Below are 8,392 nucleotides of genomic sequence, written 5' to 3'. Positions count from 1 at the left end.
GTAAGCAGTAACAGATGATCACTTTATCTGACTGGAAAAAACAGCAAATAACCGTGTCCAGTCTTTCAAATCATTCCTTTGACTCTTTTAGTTAAGCTTAATATGCATGGTTATATATAGCATGGTGAAACCAGATGAACTTGGATGAGTGGCTTAGAGGGATGATTTTTTTTAAACTGATGCACATAATCAATCTGCATATAAAAATATTTTCTTTCTAAAAGGGGTCTTTTACATTTGGGTTTTTCTTAAGCACAAAAAAAAAGAGCGTCTGTTGTGTTCTTGTCACGTATCATGTTTCACTAATGTACTCAAAAGAATCAGCCATGAACAGGATGACTCTGCTTTTTCTGGTTTCAGTAAGGACACTGTGAGTGTCACTGATGGAAGTTCATTTAGTTCCTCACAAAGCTAGCAGACTTGTAGGTTTCCTGTATTCTGACACCTGATATTAAATGCATTCTCTTTTCTTAAATTTGCTGTTAATCAGCTTTAAGTTTTACATTTGAAGATGATGTTTTTAAAGTTTCAATGTAGAAAACCTACTGTACTGCAGTAGGTACTGCACCTGTAGCTCCTTACTAGGAGGAAAACATATTAACCAACATCAATCCACATTTTCCTTTCAGTTCAGTGAACTTCACTTATAGGTCATCAAAACCTTATCTGAAGATGTCTGTACCCCTTGTAGAGGTTTAATACCTGTACATGAACCGTTAATCCCACAAATCACAGTAAAAAGCCATGGAAAAATTATCATGGAAAAATCATGGTTTAACGTGAAACCAGGGATTCCAGGTTTCATGTTAAACCTGGAATCCCTCCTTTTGACACATGGTCTCTCCCATGAGTCAACTCATCAGAACTAGGAGAATAACAAAAAGGAAAAGGTTAGTTAGATCATTTCTCAGATAACATCAGGGCTTCTCCTCCGGAGTAACTTCACTCCAGCCCAGTAAACCCTGTGTTAGAGAATAAAATTAGTATTAATGTCATGTTTAGTGGGTCTAACTCTTCGCTCCGCCTGGAGCCTGCATCCACACCACAATTACCTAGAAACCAAAATCAGTGAGTAAATACAAACTTCACACTTGCAAACAACTGTAGGGTCATAGGAGTAATAAGGCATCCAACACCACAGGCACACGTGTGCCATGTGCAGTTTATTTCCCAAAATCATTAGAAACACTACTGTTGCCATAATTTGCCCAAATCATGGATCATCCCATGTTTTTATTTAAAACTACTGTAACCAGTGACTTTTCATAGGTAATGTCACTCACTTGTTTTTCACACTGTGAGTTCAACTGTGATATGATAATGGGCCCAACACTAAGATGTTCTGTGTTCACTGCACATCCTGCTTCATCTTCGCTCATGTCTGTGCCGAATCCTCCACAAAGACCCTCAGAGAAAAAAACATTAGCAGTGGAGCTGCAGATAAAAACAATTCTTATTGCTTTTGAAATGGATTGAATTGCTACAATCCTTTTAAACACAGGACTTACCATCTAATATGGTCAGTGTCCTAGGTAGGTGAATTTCCTCAGAAGCCCGTTGTAATCTAAAGAAGCTCACCTTGTATTTGCTCTCAGTAAAGTATTTTATAGCACTTTTACTTCCAATCTTGCAGGCCTGCTTTTAAATCATCAACACACAAAATATCACCCCAGAGGGATGATACCTGGCAGGTTTTTTCCTAAGTGCACTGTTACAAAAACAAACATATTAGGCCTTGTTCAGGACATGTCTAAATATATATAAACCTGTATTTCTCTTACAAAAAGAAAACAACCCAAACCTAACTGGCAGAATCAGCCTGGTACTAAAACAAAACCCCAAAATCTGCCTGAAAAATCACAGGAAATGTCTTACTTTGAGGTGAAACAACATGCTGTAGGGGTTAGAACCTGCCATGAAGTGCCGCAGTCACTGCTTCTGGCTTTAATTAATAACTGATGCTTACATGGTCTGAAATCAGACTTAAGAGTCACTACCTCTGTTCATTAACATGTCGTCATGTATTTCACAAAACAAGTTTGTTCTTGTGTATTCAGAGGTGTGTATCTGGGTGCAAGCTTCACCCATACATCAGAAACACAGAACTCATTTCAACCCTCTGCTACATCTTATTCACTTGTTTCATAATCGAGTCATCTTTCCCTGTAACAATCAACTAATTTGCATATCAGCTTATAACCCACTAAGTTGACAGGACAACAGGAATGCAAGTTCAAAATATTATCACAAAAGAGAATTTACTTCATACAGTAAATTACTTGTGTTGCTCCAATCAATCAGAAAGCATATCACAATTTACCATATTAAAAACTAAATGTATTGTCTTGTATTGTCTTTTTTTTTTTTCCTTTCACAAAAGTTAAACGGTTGTCCTGCAACCTGAAGAGCAGTGGATACACTCAGCATTTGATAACAAGTGTCTGTTAAATTTACACTATTTTAACACTGATGAGAGACAACAAGCTGATCTTCATTGCATGTGTGTGTGTTAGTAGGCAGGTTTAATGGATGTGTGTGCAGTGGAGCTGCAGATTCAGCAGAGCATGTACTTAAAGCTGCCTTTCCTTCACATTTCTCTGTTTATGTGTGTTTGTGTGCATTTTATTTTTACCTTTGTTGCGATCCTTTTAATCTGCCTCGACAAGACAGTTTTCCAACCCAATTACCATGTGTTCTCACATTAACAACAACAGACTTCATTTTTTCTCTATGCTCTCTTCCCACTTCTCACAGCTTCTGTCTCTCTCCTGCATCTGCAGCAGTTCACGGTTGTGGCGTGTCAGAGGCCCAGTGGGCCGTTCTTCTTCAGCTTTGCCTTTTGTCTTTCACTCTTTTCAGTCTCTTCCTTTGCCATTTCAACTCCCAGTATGGCAAATGTGAAACTCAGACAGTCTTCTCAATTCCATTCACACACAGTGATGTGGCTGGTGAACCTCCCAGCTTGTGATTGGGAGTGCATGCTTCCATCCACGATGGTATTTGTACATGCTGCTGAACCCTTTAAGGTTTAGGGCAGTGTTGCTGTCTGTTCACCTTGTTGACTTTTGAAGTCAACGCAGTTCCTCTCGTACTGCCTTTTGTCTTCAGGGAGATTGATTGTCCTCAAAGCTTGTTCTTCAGGTTAAGATGTACAGTGGGGCAAAAAAGTATTTAGTCAGCTACCGATTGTGCAAGTTCCCCCACCTAAAATGATGACAGAGGTCAGTAATTTGCACCAGAGGTACACTTCAACTGTGAGAGACAGAATGTGAAAAAAAAAATCCATGAATCCACATGGTAGGATTTGTAAAGAATTTATTCGTAAATTAGGGTGGAAAATAAGTATTTGGTCAATAACAAAAATACAACTCAATACTTTGTAACATAACCTTTGTTGGCAATAACAGAGGTCAAACGTTTACTATAGGTCTTTACCAGGTTTGCACACACAGTAGCTGGTATTTTGGCCCATTCCTCCATGCAGATCTTCTCGAGAGCAGTGATGTTTTGGGGCTGTCGCCGAGCAACACGGACTTTCAACTCCCGCCACAGATTTTCTATGGGGTTGAGGTCTGGAGACTGGCTTAGGCCACTCCAGGACTTTCAAATGCTTCTTACGGAGCCACTCCTTTGGTGCCCGGGCGGTGTGTTTTGGATCATTGTCATGTTGGAAGACCCAGCCTCGTTTCATCTTCAAAGTTCTCACTGATGGAAGGAGGTTTTGGCTCAAAATCTCACGATACATGGCCCCATTCATTCTGTCCTTAACACGGATCAGTCGTCCTGTCCCCTTGGCAGAAAAACAGCCCCATAGCATGATGTTTCCACCCCCATGCTTCACAGTAGGTATGGTGTTCTTGGGATGCAACTCAGTATTCTTCTTCCTCCAAACACGACGAGTTGAGTTTATACCAAAAAGTTCTACTTTGGTTTCATCTGACCACATGACATTCTCCCAATCCTCTGCTGTATCATCCATGTGCTCTCTGGCAAACTTCAGACGGGCCTGGACATGCACTGGCTTCAGCAGCGGAACACGTCTGGCACTGCGGGATTTGATTCCCTGCCGTTGTAGTGTGTTACTGATGGTGACCTTTGTTACTTTGGTCCCAGCTCTCTGCAGGTCATTCACCAGGTCCCCCCGTGTGGTTCTGGGATCTTTGCTCACCGTTCTCATGATCATTTTGACCCCACGGGATGAGATCTTGCGTGGAGCCCCAGATCGAGGGAGATTATCAGTGGTCTTGTATGTCTTCCATTTTCTGATGATTGCTCCCACAGTTGATTTTTTCACACCAAGCTGCTTGCCTATTGTAGATTCACTCTTCCCAGTCTGGTGCAGGTCTACAATACTTTTCCTGGTGTCCTTCGAAAGCTCTTTGGTCTTGGCCATGGCGGAGTTTGGAGTCTGACTGTTTGAGGCTGTGGACAGGTGTCTTTTATACAGATGATGAGTTCAAACAGGTGCCATTCATACAGGTAACGAGTGGGGGACAGAAAAGCTTCTTACAGAAGACGTTACAGGTCTGTGAGAGCCAGAGATTTTCCTTGTTTGAGGTGACCAAATACTTATTTTCCACCCTAATTTACGAATAAATTCTTTACAAATCCTACCATGTGAATTCATGGATTTTTTTTTCACATTCTGTCTCTCACAGTTGAAGTGTACCTCTGGTGCAAATTACTGACCTCTGTCATCATTTTAGGTGGGGGAACTTGCACAATCGGTGGCTGACTAAATACTTTTTTGCCCCACTGTACATGGAGTTGGTTCCAATTATGTTAATCTATCATTTTGCTCCAGCCGCTGTGCTTGTGGAGGACGTTGATCCAGTTCCGTAGCCACCTGTACTAACACACTAAAACATTTATTATGTATTATGTATGTATATAACCTTATCCCATAGTCCAGCCAATTACGCGATTCACATTCACGTACATGCGCAGCTAATCAACGTCGTTGACAGGCTATGACAGCGTCCTTATGTGCCAACACCGGTGTTTTAGCTAGCAAAGCGGCGTGGCTGATGTGGAGTGAAGCCACGTTAATGACAACGTGTATAACTAGGGCTGCTCAATTAATCGAATTTTAATCACGATTACGATCTGGAATTTCAACGATCATTAAAAATGACTGAGTCGATTATTAGCCCCTCCCTCATTTATCCGCGACACCTTAAAGGCCGGTCCGTGAAAATATTGTCGGGCATAAACCGTCCGTGGCGCAAAAAAGGTTGGAGACCGCTGATTAAGAGGACCCGAGGGAAGCTCGGAAAGCTAAGCAGAAGTTATTTGGAGAGGAGAGTGACTGCTGTTGGTTGAAAAGAGAGGTAAAAAAAAAAACTTCAGTGGTGTTGCACACTATTTTATATTATTTTTTAAAGTCATTATTCAATACATTGTTATTGTTAACCCTTTAAAGCCGGTCAGAGCAGCACGCTCCGTTTTGTGTAACTATTTTTAAATCCCTGTAGAACCTGAACCGTGTAAGCTAGCGCAATAATTTGTTTTGCATATGAAACCGGAGGAGTTGTACTTACAACTTATGCCATCAGCTTGTCCTCGGTCACGGTTTCCTTCCACATAAAGCTTTGCAAAAACTGCATTAAAAGCTCTTGCAGGAACAAAAACATAATACTCCAGAAACACGCTTTGCCGATCCGATCAGCTGTTCGTAACACTTCCCACAGTGAAACAGACGTCAGCGCGAACTATCGCATGTCCGTCATTTCCTGCCCGAAACCGGAAGTGATGTCATTTTCGCGGAAAATTTTTTTTTTTTTACTTGTACGCCTTAAAAGCCTATACTGGTCATGTTTGACCTTTCTGAATAGTTTCTGGGATGCTTAGAACTCGAATTGCACTGCTGGAAATATTTTATTTTGATGCACATGCTGTTTTCTTTGCAAATTTGCATCATAGGATTGTTTTTTCGTTTTTCCTGCAGTATATAAAAATTGGTGTATCTCCAAAATAAAACTATGAAGACACTCAAAATAAATTTCCTGTTGTTGTAAACTATTTTTTTGCAACTTTTTTGTATTTAAGGTTTTGAGGGATAAACCTCTTAAATTTCTCCAAGTAGAAATATATGTAAAAAAAACAAAAACGATTTTCTATTTTTTTGTAGTTTATTGCACTTTTTTGCAATTAATGTAGTTACTATGGACTTAATGCATACATATTATTAAAATATGGGCTATAACAGTTTTATAGCAACTTGAAATGCTCCCAAAAATGGCACTACAACATGTAAAAAAAATAATATAAGCTCTGGCGGACTTGGTTCTATAGTAGGTCTTAAAGGGTTAAATAAATATCGTCAAATAATCGAGATCTCAATTTCAGTGAAAATAATCGTGATTATCATTTTTGCCATAATCGAGCAGCCCTATGTATAACCATTGGAAATGTGAGCAGGACAGACGGAACAACCGACGGAAAAGGTGTGGACTTTATACCCGTTTTTAAATTGTGTTGATCGGCCATGTAAAACCAGAGTTGTGATTTAAAAAAAAAAAAAAATGCAGTGTTTGTTTTTCTTCCTGAATACTATCGTTGTTTATATTTACTGCGGGAAGAAACGGTAAAAACTGTGTTTTATAAGGAAAACACTCGAAAGCCTGTGAACAAAGATGAAACCAAAACACCCCCCACCCTTTCCCATTGTTTGAAAAATGTACCATGTCGACCAATCAAAACATGGCATTTAGTTGTTAAGAAACGGAAGGAAGTATTAGGAGTGACGGCGGTTTTGAGATGTGAGAGATTTGCGACGTTTAGCGCAAATCTTGTGTAGTTAGTGTTTAGTGTAGTCAATAGTTTTGTTGTGTGTGTCAGAACAATGAGGCGACTGCTGAATGTTACAGGTGTTACAGCAGTGATACATCTGCTGTTGTCAGGCCTGCAGGTATCAGGCTGTTGTTCTCCTTCATCTCATAGTGGACAGAAATTATTTTTTGGAGTGGCACAAATAATTTGTGTGGCATCAGATTTGATGCAAAACAGCTGATTGTTCTATAAATATTTTGAAATGTTTGTTTAAAAAACGCCTCGGCTGCATTTTTAGGTAAACAGCTGCAAAAAACTTTGTTTGCAAACCTCAGTAACTTTTTTGAAGAATTAACTATGTAATTCTCGCAACAGAAAAGCCGATCAGCTGATCATTGATCAGTTTCATGATTGAAGTAGCAGCAGGAGAGGGAGGGAGAGAGAAGAGGCAGTCGCTCCATATATCGGTTAACGTGGGAACGCTTTACAAACATTCAGAGATGAACTTACACACTTGCTTTCTCTGGGATAACTTTCTCGGAGATGAAATGCAGGGTTGGTAGCGAGGCTCCAAATATTCAACCAGACCGCCGACAGGTCTGGCACGCCACAACCGCTCTATCACGTGACGCTTACTGCTCCGACTTGGTATCGATACGATCGATTTTTGGATCGATCTGCCCACTACTTTGGTTGTAGGAGGATGTAGGAGGAGGTTGTGAGTTCAGATGTGGGATGCCGAGATTAAAGCTGGAGAAAAATGTGATGAGCTCTTGTGTCGTTCTTACGTACTTCCACAACGTAACATTATATAATAAAAACTGTTCAACAACACAATACAGCAGAAAGTAAAAATATTCAGATTGACCATAGATCACTGAGGGTTTACAAAATGCATGTGAAAAGAAAAATACATTGTATAAGGAATTCATAAAACAAAGAACAAAAGAAGTAGAAAATAATGACAAAAAACAAATAAATTGATCTATATTATACGGGTATGAAGAAAGTACTAGTATAGTATATTAAAGTAGTATAGTAAAATAATAAACACTAAACACTAATATATTAAGGGATGTTATATGGGATACATTAAAGGTTGGTGGTTCAATCCCTTAGGCAAGACACTAACTCAAAGTTGGTCTCCAATCCATAAATTTGGGGATAGGCACCACTTCACATATTACAAGCCTGTTTCTCTACTTCCACAATTCTCCAATTGTTACTGAAGGTTACTCTTCATACCAATACCAACTAGATTTTTAAATCTTAATATAAATGAGTAACAGTAGGTGGACATTAGGTAAGGCTGTACTTTTTGCAGTGATCTCGTATAGAAAACTATTCCTCGCATATATAAAACAGATCTGCGGCTCTGAACCGTAGTAAAGGGACCTCTGGCTGATACGTCGGGTTCGTGTCGGGCTCGTAGTGGAAAACTAGCTTTACTTTGTTGTCTGGGTCAACTTTGCTAGTGAGAGACAGAGAGAGGCGTTGAAAGGCTGCTCCAACAGAACTTGTTGTTTCAGAGGAAAACACGAACACAGCGTACAGTCGAGTCTTAATAGCTTACTTACAATTGGGCTCATCAGGCTCTCTTTTTGGCTGCAGTGGTTATTAT

The sequence above is a fragment of the Mchenga conophoros genome, linkage group LG14 (genome assembly GCF_057382185.1).
Source record: "Mchenga conophoros isolate Kocher_MC1m ecotype Shallow Benthic linkage group LG14, M_conophoros_male_GT1.1, whole genome shotgun sequence".
NCBI lineage: Eukaryota > Metazoa > Chordata > Actinopteri > Cichliformes > Cichlidae > Mchenga > Mchenga conophoros.
The sequence above is the reverse complement of the archived record's forward strand: the minus strand, read 5'-3'. Positions refer to the sequence as shown.